The sequence below is a fragment of the Macaca nemestrina genome, chromosome 18, assembly GCF_043159975.1.
Source record: "Macaca nemestrina isolate mMacNem1 chromosome 18, mMacNem.hap1, whole genome shotgun sequence".
NCBI classification, from domain to species: Eukaryota; Metazoa; Chordata; class Mammalia; order Primates; family Cercopithecidae; genus Macaca; species Macaca nemestrina.
The window spans coordinates 4,710,602-4,722,232 of record NC_092142.1 but is presented as its reverse complement, the minus strand read 5'-3'; the positions used below and the strand labels follow the sequence as shown (position 1 = coordinate 4,722,232).

The window sequence follows — 11,631 nt, the reverse complement described above, 5'->3', positions numbered from 1 at the left end:
AAGGGAGGGCGGCGCGGCCGCGGGGAGCGGGCACCGGGAGGGAGGGGCGAGGGAGGGAAGGGGGGCGCCGAGCCGCCGCCGAGCCGCGCGCGTCCTCCTCGGCCGCATCCTCACGCACCCCCCCGCGGCCCCGCCCCCGGCCCGAGGGCAGCGCTAGGACACGGCCGGGAGCTGGCCTGGGGGGCGGGGGAGCCTAAGATGTCCCGCCCTCGGGGAAGCCCGGGGAGGGGGCCGGGCGCGCGGGCCCAGAGGAAAAGCCCCGAAGACCGGGAAGATGGAGGAGGTCGCGGCGGCGGAGCAGGCGGGGACCCCTCGCCTCCTCCTGCGGGGTCACCTTGGCCAGGCCCCCCTGCAGCCCTGGGCGGCGGAGAAGGCGGCAGGAATGCCTCTCTGCGGGCCCTGATTTCTCCGCCCAGCCCAGTTCCAGGAACGCGCAGGCAGCGCCCGGCGGGCAGAGGCCCTGGATCCCGATGCCGTGCGGCGCAAACCAGGGTTCGGGGCCCGGCGCAGCCCCTCACGCTGGTCAGACGGCGGGCGACTCCCTGCCTTGCCCTCGGCCTCAGTTTCCCTCACGGTAGAATAAGGACGAGGCCTGATGCCGAGCAATCCGGACTTCCGCTTCGTTCCTAGCTTCGTCCCAACATTTGGGACCACCTGCGTCCCCGAGCCCGAGCGCCGCGGGAGGTCTAGATCCCTCCTGGACATCAGCACCCTGCGTGGCGCCCGCGGCCGGGGCAGCGAGTGCAGTGAGCGGATACACGCGAGGGAGAAGCCCCGCACCCGGCCCAGCTGTTTTCTGCCTCTTGTTTAACCACAGACTCGCGTTCTCGAGTATGTTTTATTTGGGCTAATCCTGTGCCCCCCGCCCTGTTATCTTCCTGCTGCTCTGGCTGTATGCTGGCAAATCGTAGTTCAAAAAAACAGCCCTCCTGCTGTTGGACACCCCCTCTCCCCAGCGGAGTTGGCCTTGTGGAGTCTAGGAGACGGAAAAAGGCACCTCAGAATCAGCATCCCCTAGAGGTGAGGCATCTGACGCCGGTTTTAATTCCGTCTTCATTGGTGCATTTGATGGCGCGGTCCCCGCCAGAGCCCGAAGCACGTGGCTCTTGATCACAAGGCATCGTGGCAGGCACAAGGCTTGGCACATAGTAGGCGCTCATGGCCTGGTGCCCAGATGGACACATAGTAGGTGCTCATAGGTTATGTGGACACACAATCGATTCTCATTGTATTTTAAGAGAATGCACACATAGTAGGTGCTCAGGACGTTGTGAGTGAATGCACACATAGTAGGTGTGGATTCATAATGGATGCTCATGTTTTGATCTAATGGACACATATTAGGGCTCATGACCTATTGTGGGAATGGGCACATAGTAGGTGCTCAGGAGCTGTAGGTTGAAACCTGAAGGGATGTGGGAAGGTCGTTTTCCTGGAGCAAAGGCTCGGAAGTTGGCGATTCGAAGGTGGCTTCCCCCAGCCCCCACCCTCACCCCACCCCGGTCTCCTGAGTGTGGATATTGTGGAGTGTGGCCGGGTTAAACATTAGCCGGGAGATGGGCCCCGGGGGAAGGCCAGCTTCGGGACCTAGCGCTTCCAGGAGGGGGCTATTAAGGGCCGACTCTCTGGGTCCGGCGACCTGCGCGGGCGTCCGGAAGGGCCGAGGCCGAGGCCCGCAGAGCGCCCTCTCCCGGCGGCGGGAATCGCTGCGCTTCAGCCCGGAGCGCTGCCCAGCAGCTGACCGCATCCGAACTCAGGCAGGCAGAGTTGCAGCCCGGTGGGGCGAGGGAGTCGAGGCGTGAAGAAAGGTACAGGAGACGCTAGTTTAAATCTGTTAGCAAAAATGTTTATCGGCCAGGCGCGGTGGCTCATACCTGTAAGCCCAGCACTTTGGGAGGCCGAAGTGGGAGGATCCCTGGAGGCCAGGAGTTGGAGACCAGCCTGGGCAACATAGTGAGACCCCCACCTCCCGCCTCATCTCTATTATATTTTTTTAAATTGGCCGGGTGTGATGGCTCACGCCTGTAATCCCAACATTTTGGGAGACTGAGGCGGGAGGATCACTTTAGGTCAGGAGTTTGAGACCAGTCTGGCCAACATGGTGAAACCTCATCCCTACTAAAAATACAAAAATTAGCCGGGCATGGTGGCGCATGCTTGTAATCCCAGCTACTCAGGAGGCTGAGGCAGGAGAATTGCTTGAACTCAGGAGGCAGAGGTTGCAGTGAGCCGAGATCGCGTCACTGCACTCCAGCATGGGGGACCAAGCAAAAATAATAATATTTTTTAAATGTTTATTGAGGATAGGTGTGGTGGCTCACGCCTGTAATCCCAGCACTTTGGGAGGCTGAGGCCGGTGGATCACCTGGGGTCAGGAGTTGAAGACCAGCTCAGCCAACATGATGAAACCCTGTCTCTACTAAAAATAAAAAAATATATATTAGCCGGGTGTGGTGGTGTGCACCTATAGTCCCAACTTCTCCAGAGGCTGACGCAGGAGAATCGCTTGAACCCGGGATGCAGAGGTTGCAGTGAGCTGAGATCGCGCCACTGCACTCCAGCCTGGGCAACAGAGTGAGACTCTGTCTCAAAAAAAAAAAAAAAATGTATTGAGTGCTTGCAGGATGCCAAGCCCTGTACCACAGTATGGATAAATGGAAAACAGCCCCAGCAGGGGAGAGAGACCTGAACCAAATGACCAGAGAAATCAGACGACTCTGTGCCATGAGGGAGACTTGACCAGAAGCAACTTCACCCTTGAGGGTCTTTTTAAGACATGTATTTATTTATTTATTTATGAGACAGAGTCTTGTTCTGTTGCCCAGGCTAGAAGGCAGTGGTGCAATATCAGCTCACTGCAACTTCCGCCTCCCGGGTTCAAGCTATTCTCCTGCCTAAGCCTCCTGAGTAGCTGGGACTACAGGTTCCCACCATCATGCTTGGCTAATGTTTTTTGTATTTTTTTTTTTTTTTTTTTTTTGAGACGGAGTCTTGCTCTGTCGCCCAGGCTGGAGTGCAGTGGCTGGATCTCAGCTCACTGCAAGCTCCGCCTCCCGGGTTCCCGCCATTCTCCTGCCTCAGCCTCCTGAGTAGCTGGGACTACAGGCGCCCGCCACCTCGCCCGGCTAGTTTTTTGTAGTTTTAGTAGAGATGGGGTTTCACTGTGTTCGCCAGGATGGTCTCGATCTCCTGACTTTGTGATCCACCCGTCTCGGCCTCCCAAAGTGCTGGGATTACAGGCTTGAGCCACCGCGCCCGGCCTTGTTTTTTGTATTTTTAATAGAGACAGGGTTTCACCATGTTGGCCAGGCTGGTCTTGAACTCTTGACCTTGTGATCTGCACGCCTTAGTCTCCTGAAGTGCTGGGATTACAGGCATGAGCCACCGCGCCCAGCGTTTTTGAGAGATTTCTGCATGTTGCTCCCACGAAGAACTCTGATGTGGGCTCCCCAACCCCCTCTGGGTTCTTAATCTGAATGGTGAAGAAGAACATCTCTTTTCTGAGGCTGCTGTGATGAGTAGATGCAGTATGCTCCCAATACATGTTAGCAATCACTGGGAGATGTCAGGCCCAGCACAGGGCTTGTCAATTCCAGGAACTAGCTGCTGTCTGCTTAGTCTCCAGGAAACCCCTTAAATTTGGCTGGTTGGCTCCTGCAAAACCAGTAAGTGTGAAGAAAGAACTCCGTGGTCTTGGTGGGGTGATTTAACCAGAAACCTCCAGTTCCCGGCCGGGTGCGGTGGCTCACACTTATAATCCTAGCACTTTGGGAGGCTGAGGCAGGCAGATCACCTGAGGTCAGAAGTTCGAGACCAGCCTGGCCAACATGGTGAAACCCTGCCTCTATTAAAAATACAAAAATTAGCCAAGCATGGTAGCATGAGCCTGTAATCCCAGCTATTTGGGAGGCTGAGTCAGGAGAATCACTTAAACCTGGGAGGCAGAGGTTGCAGTAAGCCGAGATCATGCCATTGCACTCCAGCCTGGGTGACAGAGCAGGACTCCATCTTAAACAAAAACAAAGAAAGAAAGAAAGAGAGAGAGAGAGAGAGAGAGAGGGAGGGAGGGAAGGAGGGAGGGAGGGAGGAAGGAAGGAAGGAAGGAAGGAAGGAAGGAAGGAAGGAAGGAAGGAAGGAAGGAAGGTCTCCAGTTCTCGGCCAGACCAGTCTTTCTTTTTTTATTTATTTTTCTTTAAATTTTTTTAGAGACAGGGTCTCCCTCTCTTGCCCAGGTTGGACTGCAATGGCTCTATCCTAGCTCACTGTAGCCTCCCTCCAACTTCAGGGCTCAAGCAAGCCTCCCAACTCAGCCTCCCAAAGTGCTGGGATTACAGGCGTGAGCCCCCTCCAGACCAGTTCTTTCTCTCTACCAGACATTTTATTTTTTAACTTTTATTTTTATTTGTGTAAATAGAGACAGGGCTGGGCACAGTGGCTCATGCCTGTAATCCCAGCACTCTATAAGGCCAAGGCAGGAGGATCAAGAGTTTGAGACCAGCCTGGGCAATAAAATGAGACCCCATCCCTTTTTTTTTTTTTTAGACGGAGTTTTGCTCTTGTCTCCCAGTCTGGAGTCCGATGGCGCAATCTCGGCTCACTGCAACCTCTGTCTCCTGGGTTCAAGTGATTTCTCCTGCCTAAGCCTCCCGAGTAGCTGGGATTGCAGGCGCTCGCCACTATGCCTGGCTAATTTTTTGTATTATTAGTAGAGACGAGATTTCGCCATGTTGCTCAAGCTGGTCCTTAACTCCTGACCTCAGGTGATCCACTTGCCCCGGCCTCCCAAGAGACCACATCTCTTTACAAAAAATAAAAAGTTAGCTGGGCCTGGTGGCACACATCTATAATCCCAGCTACTTGGGAGGCTGAGGTGGAAGGATCACTGGAGCCCAGGAGATCGAGGCTGCAGTGAGCTGTGATCATGCCACTGCACTCTACCCTGAGTGACAGAGCAAGACCCTGTCTAAAAATAATAATAATAGCGTGGCCGGGCGCAGTGGCTCATGTCTGTAATCCCAGCACTTTGAGAGGCCGAGGCGGACGGATCATGAGGTCAGGAGATCGAGACCATCCTGGCTAACACAGTGAAACCCTGTTTCTACGAAAAATAGAAAAAAATTAGCCGGGCGTGGTGACGGGTTCCTGTAGTCCCAGCTACTTGGGAAGCTGAGGCAGGAGAATGGCGTGAACCCAGGAGGCGGAGTTTGCAGTGAGCCAAGATTGCGCCACTGCACTCCAGCCCGGGCGACAGAGCGAGACTGTCTCAAAAAATAAATAAATAAAATAATAATAATAATAATAATAATAATAGCTGGACGCAGTGGCTCACACCTGTAATCACAGCAATTTGGGAGACTGAGGCGGGCAGATGACCTGAGGTCAGGGTTTGAGATCAGCCTGGCTAACATGGTAAAACCCCATCTCTACTAAAAATACAAAAAGGAGCTGGGAGTGGTGGTGTGCACCTGTAATCCCAGCTACTCAAGAGGCTGAGACAGGAGAATTGCTTGGACCCAGGAGGCGGAGGTTGCAGTGAGCCAAGATAGCGCCACTCCACTCCAGCCTAGGCAACAGAGCAAGACTCTGTCTCAGAAATAATAATAATAACAATAATAATAATAATAATTAGACAAGTGTGTTGACCTGTAGTCCCAGCTACTTGGGAGGTTGAGGCAGAAGGATCACTTGAACCCGGGAGGTGGAGGCTGCAGTGAGCTGAGATTGTGCCACTGTACTCCAGCCTGGATGACAAAGTGAGAATCTGTCTCAAAATAATAATAATATTTAGAGACAGATCTCGCCATCTTGCCCAGACTGGTCTTGAACTCCTGGGCTCAAGTGATCCTCCTGCCTCAGCCTCCCAAAGTGCTGGGATTCCAGATGGAGCCATCCCCAGCTTTTTCTCTCTACTGGACATTTTCATTATATTCACGACAACCGCACAGAGAAGTTCACTAACTTGTCCAAGGTTGTATAAGCTAGTAGGAGGCATAGTCCGGATTGTGTTCTCCGTGTGTCTGCAGTCTGAATCCAAAGCTTGTGCTCTCCAACCCACTACTTCCCTGGGGCATCAGGTAGCTGGCAAGATGGGGGACAGGCAGTAGAGACAACCAACAAGGCCAGGCTCTCAGCTGTTTTCTCTAGGTTCTGCTTTTCCAGGAGGCAGCAGCTGCCACTGCAGGAGAGCCAGGCCCCATTTCTCCTTCTAAGTGAACAACAGGCACAGAGGCATGTCCTCCCTCCCTGCCATTCTGCTGGGCGTCCTCCTTTCAGAGTAGGGCCTTTTGGAGGGAGGAGACTCTCAGAGTCTCCCCATTAGATGGTAGGATCCCCAATGAGAGGGACACTGTCTGCTTTGTCTCTCCCCCTGCAAGGTCCTGCCCAGGGCCTGGCATGTTGTAATGCTTCCTGAGTATTGCTGATAGATACACTTTGGGGGCTGAACTTCGTCCCCTAATCCTTAACAATAAATATTTATTGAACATCACCTAGGTTCCCATTCATTTTTTTTTTTCGAGACAGAGTCTTGCTCTGTCGACCAGGCTGGAGTGCATTGGCATGATCTCGTCTCACTGCAATCTCCACCTCCCAGGTTTAAGCAATTCTCCTGCCTCAGCCTCCGGAGTAGCTGGGATTACAGACATACGCCACCACACCCGGCAAATTTTCGTATTTTTAGTAGAAACGGGGTTTCACCATGTTGGCCAGGCTGGTCTCGAACTCCTGACCTCATGATCCGCCCACCTGGGCTTCCCAAAGTGCTGGGATTACAGGCGTGAGTCACTGCGCCTGGCTGGTTCCCATTCATTCTTATCCAACAGATTATTAAGCTCTCCTTTTTTTGAGATAGGGTCTCACTCTATTGCCCAGGCTGGAGTGCAGTGGTGCGATCACGGCTCACTGCAGCCTCGACATCCCAGGCTCAGGTGATCCTGCCACCTCCACCTCCCAAGGAGCTGGGACTACAGGCGTGTGCCACCACACTCACCTAATTTTCCTATTTTCTGTAGAGACAGGGGTCTCACTGTGTTACCCAGGCTAGTTTTGAACTTCTGGGCTCAAGCAATCCTCCTGTCTTAGCCTCATAACAGGCGTGAGCCACCATACGCGGCTGAGACCCTATCTCTTTCTTTTTTGAGTTGGAGTCTTGCTCTGTCACCCAGGCTGGAGTGCAGTGGTATGATCTTGGCTCACTGCAACCTCTGTCTCCCGGGTTGAAGGGATTCTCCTCCCTCAGCCTCCTCAGTAGCTGGGATTACAGGCTTGTGCCACCACATCTGCCTAATTTTTGTATTTTTCCTAGAGATGGGGTTTTGCCATGTTGGCCAGGCTGGTCTCTAACTCCTCACCTCAGGTGATCCGCCCACCTCAGCCTCCCAAAGTGCTAGGATTACAGGCATGAGGCACCATGCCTGGCCCTGAGAACCTCTCTCTTAAAAAAAAAAAAAAGAAGAAGTAACCCTTGAGACCTACATTGTAGATGTAGCAGAGATGATAGGAACCAGGATGGATAAATGGTGGCAGATCCAGAACTCTGGCCCTTGACCTTGGCCAAGCCCTCTAACCTCTCTGAGCCTCAGTTTCCCCATCTATGAAATGGCAGTCCTCGGGGGCACCTATCACCACTGGCCTCTGTGAGGCTCAGTGGGAAGTGCACAGAAAGGGCTTCCAGCAGCACGTGGCTGGGAGACAGAGCCCCACAAATGGTAGCTATTATGAATGAAGCGGTCCACAGCGAGCAGGGCCCAGGCACAAGGCGTGAGTGATGGAGGGAGTGAGATCAGGATGACTTATCAACCCTGAGCCTGTGGCCTGGCGAGCGTGTCTCTCCATGGGCGCTGGCTGGCTGAGCCTACAGAGCTGGGGCTGTCTGTGGGTGGGGTGTTTATTCTGGGAAGCGGCCCTGGCTGCTCTTCATTCCCCGCCCCAGGGAGAAAGGAGGGGTTCAAGTCAGAACCAAAGCCACGCTGGGCCTGGCATGTACAACACAGCGCCACCTGCCCGCAGGGCCCAGAGCTGAAAATGCCCGGGAGGTGCAGCCCCAGGGGCCCGACTGGGTCTTGCAGATGTGAGACACTGCCAGGGTGACCCACCTGACTCTCCAAGAACCTGACCTGCAAAACCTGAAATGCTCAGCTTTTGGAAGTCTAGAGACTGGGTCCTGCATCCCAGGGCAGGGACAGGATGGGACGCCTGGGCTGGGGGGAGAGTTATATCAGAGGTGGGGATGTCCCTGGTGGTAGCGCTGTCACGCTTGGGCTCCTTCATCAGAGGCTTGCTTCATGGAAGCCATGTGAGCTATGCAGTTGCACAGGGCTGGCCCTTAGAAGGGCCTGACTGTGGTTGAATGTTCTGCTGTCACCATCTTGAAATTCTTAATCATTTTAGAACATGGCCCGCAAATTTTCATTTTAAATTATGTAGCCTGTCCTGCCTTCGTGGTTTCGTTTCTCCTAGCACGTAGCTTCTCCCTCCCATCAGGGCCCACAGACCCAACCCTCAGCCACATCCAGCAAGACAGGAGTGCCTTAGGTAAGCCTCATTTCCTGAAAGGTGGTGGGAGACATGCACCTGCCCCCCCCAAACCCAGCAGGACCAACCTTTCTGGAAAACCCGAAGCCTGCTGTGTGATGTGGGTGAGTCACTCAACAGCTCTGAGCTTCTTGGTATCATAATATTGCACAGATCCTTGGGAAGTTTAAAAGAGGTAGTTTTGGGCCGGGCCCTGTGGCTCATCCCTGTAATCACAGCACTTTGGGAGGCCAAGGCAGGTGGATCCTTTGGGGTCAGGAGTTCGAGACCAGCCTGGCCAACATCGTGAGACCCGGTCTCTACTAAAAATACAAAAATTAGCTGGGCATGGTGGCACGTGCCTGTAATCCCAGCTATTCAGGAGGCTGAGGCACGAGAATCGCTTGAAACCAGGAGGCAGAGGTTGCAGTGAGCTGAACTGTACCACTGAACTCCAGCCTGGGTGACAGAGTGAGACTCCATCGCAAAATAAATCAATAAAAAGTAAAAGAGGTAGTTTTGGTGGGGCACAGTAGCTCATGCCTATAGTTCCAGCACTTTAGGAGGCCAACGCAGGAGGATTGCTTGAACCCAGGAGTTCGAGACCAGCCTGGGCAACACACTGAGACTCTGTTCTCTATCTCTACAAGAAATTATTAGCTGGTCGTGGTGGTGCACGCCTGTAGTCACAGCTGCTTGGACAGCTGAGGCTGGAGGATTGCTTGAACCCAGGAGATGGAGGCTGCAGTGAGCCGAGATTGTGCCACTGAACTCCAGCCTGGGGGACGGAGTGAGACCCAGTCTCAAAAAAAAAGGCTCGTCACGGTGGCTCACGCCTGTAATCCCAGCATTTTGGGAGGCTGAGGCAGGCAGATCACCTGAGATCAGGAGTTGGAGACCAGCCTAACCAAAATGGAAAAACCCCGTCTCTACTAAAAATACAAAATTAGCTGGGTGTGGTGGCGCATGCCTGTAATCCCAGGTACTTGGGTTTTTTTGTTTTTGTTTGTTTTTGTTTTTTTTGAGACAGAGTCGCTCTGTCGCCCAGGCTGGAGTGCTGTGGCGGGATCTCAGCTCACTGCAAGCTCCTCCTCCCGGGTTTACGCCCATTCTCCTGCCTCAGCCTCCCGAGTAGCTGGGACTACAGACGCCCGCCACCTCGTCCCGCTAGTTTTTTGTATTTTTTAGTAGAGACGGGGTTTCACCGTGTTAGCCAGGATGGTCTGGATCTCCTGACCTCGTGATCCACCCGTCTCGGCCTCCCAAAGTGCTGGGATTACAGGCTTGAGCCACCGCGACCGGCAATCCCAGGTACTTGTAATCCCAAGGAGAATCGCTTGAACCTGGGAGGCAGAGGTTGCGATGGGCCAAGATCGTGACATTGCACTCCAGCCTGAGCAACAAGACTGAAACTCCATCTCAAAAAATAAATAAATAAATAATATAAAAATAAAAGAGGTAGTTTTATATGAATGGCACAGTTCCTGATGCAGAATAAACGTTTAGGAAGTTAGAGCTATTATTATGTTTAAAAGATGAGGATTATTGGCCAGGAGCAGTGGCTCACGCCTTTAAATCCCAGCACTTTGGGAGGCCGAGGCGGGCAGATCACGAGGTCAGGAGTTCGAGACCAGCCTTGCCAACATAGTGAAATCCCATCTCTACTAAAAATACAAAAATTAGCTGGGCAGGGTGGTACGCGCCTGTAGTCCCAGCTACTCGGGAGGCTGAGGCAGGAGAATCGCTTGAACCCAGAGGCGGAGATCGTGGTGGGCTGAGATGGAGCCACTGTACTCCAGCCTGGGCAACAGAGCGAGACTCCAACTCAAAAAAGAAAAAAAAAATTAAGATTATTGCGGGACTGCGCGCGGTGTCTGACGCCTGTAATCCCAGCACTTTGGGAGGCCGAGGCGGGCGGATCACGAAGTCAGGAGTTCAAAACCAGCCTGACCAACATGGTGAAACTCCATCTCTACTAAAAATACAAAAATTAGCCGGGCGTGTTGGCGCGCGCCTGTGATCCCTGCTACTCGGGAGGCTGAGGGAGGAGAATCGCTTGAACCCCAGAGGCGGAGGTTGCAGTGAACCAAGATCGCGCCATTGCACTCAGGCTCTGGGCGACAGAGGAAGACTCTGTCTCGGGGGGAAAAAAAAAGATTATTGCAGGCGCTAACTTGGAGGAAAAGGGGTCCGCCCGGGATCCCTGAGGACCTGCGGAGGGGGGGGGAGGAGCCGTCCTTCCCCTGGCCCCGCCCCTCCTGCCCTCCTGCCTTCCTTAGGAGGAGACCCCCCCAGGGCAGGGACAAGGGGGCGGAGAAGCGGGAGCGACACATTTTTGAGTCGTGACCAAGTGGAAACTCCCTCCCCGAGGCGGAAGCCGGGGGCGCCCCACTGGGGCCCAAGCCTCCGCCGGGGCGGGATTCCAGGCCGGGGGCGGGGGGCCGCCGGCGACCCGGGCCCCGCCTCTCGCCCCCCTCATGAATATGAATAAGCCGGCTAGGGAGCGGAAGTGCGAGGCGGCCCCAGCCGGGCGGGCTCTGCCACTGACTGCGGGGGCTCGAGGCCGGGGGGCGTGGTCTGGCCCGGACGCCCCGCCCCTACACCCACGCGGGGCCTCCTTCCGGCCGGCGCGCCCCGGACGTGACCTCGAGGGCGCGCGCTGGGAGCCGCCCGACGGGGCGCAGACAGCCCGCTCCTGGCGTCGGCGCCCGCAGTCATTCTTTCCAACGCTGGGGACACGGGAGTCAGAAATGAAACAGCCCTGTCCTCGTGGGGCTTACGTTCAGGCGCAAGGGCCACCAGTCGAATTGGGAAACCGCCTTGGATGTCACATGAGCGCCCAGGGAAGACAGGGCAGGGTCTCGCTGGGGAGGTGAGTTGAGTCAAGACTCAAAGGAAGGAAGCGAGGGAGCAAGCCATGCGAAGAACTAACGAAGGAACATTCCAGAAAGATTTCACATCGCAGGCCTAAGGTCCAGGGGCAGCAGGCCTTGAGGCTGATGTGGCTGGATTGGAGAGAAAGAGGAATTAAAAGGATGGAATAATGACAATAATGGCTCACATTTTTTAGCAAGAGGTGGGTTCACTACCTGTCTATCATTATCTGGGGGAAAATTAGGC

The 11,631-nt window shown here is 54.5% G+C and overlaps 1 protein-coding gene across 3 annotated transcripts in view; it reads left to right on the top strand.

Annotated features, from left to right (window-relative positions):
- Positions 1–394: 394 nt before the first annotated feature.
- LOC105467847 (transcription factor AP-4) overlaps positions 395–11,631 on the top strand; it is a 67,190-nt gene continuing 55,953 nt past the window's right edge. The window contains exon 1 of one of the 3 annotated variants that reach the window (XM_071084043.1): positions 395–1,020. The gene's annotated coding sequence lies outside the window, so the exon portion shown is untranslated. Of the gene's footprint in view, positions 1,021–11,156; positions 11,588–11,631 lie in introns of those variants that run through there. The other 2 variants (XM_071084044.1, XM_071084041.1) reach the window with 2 other exon arrangements.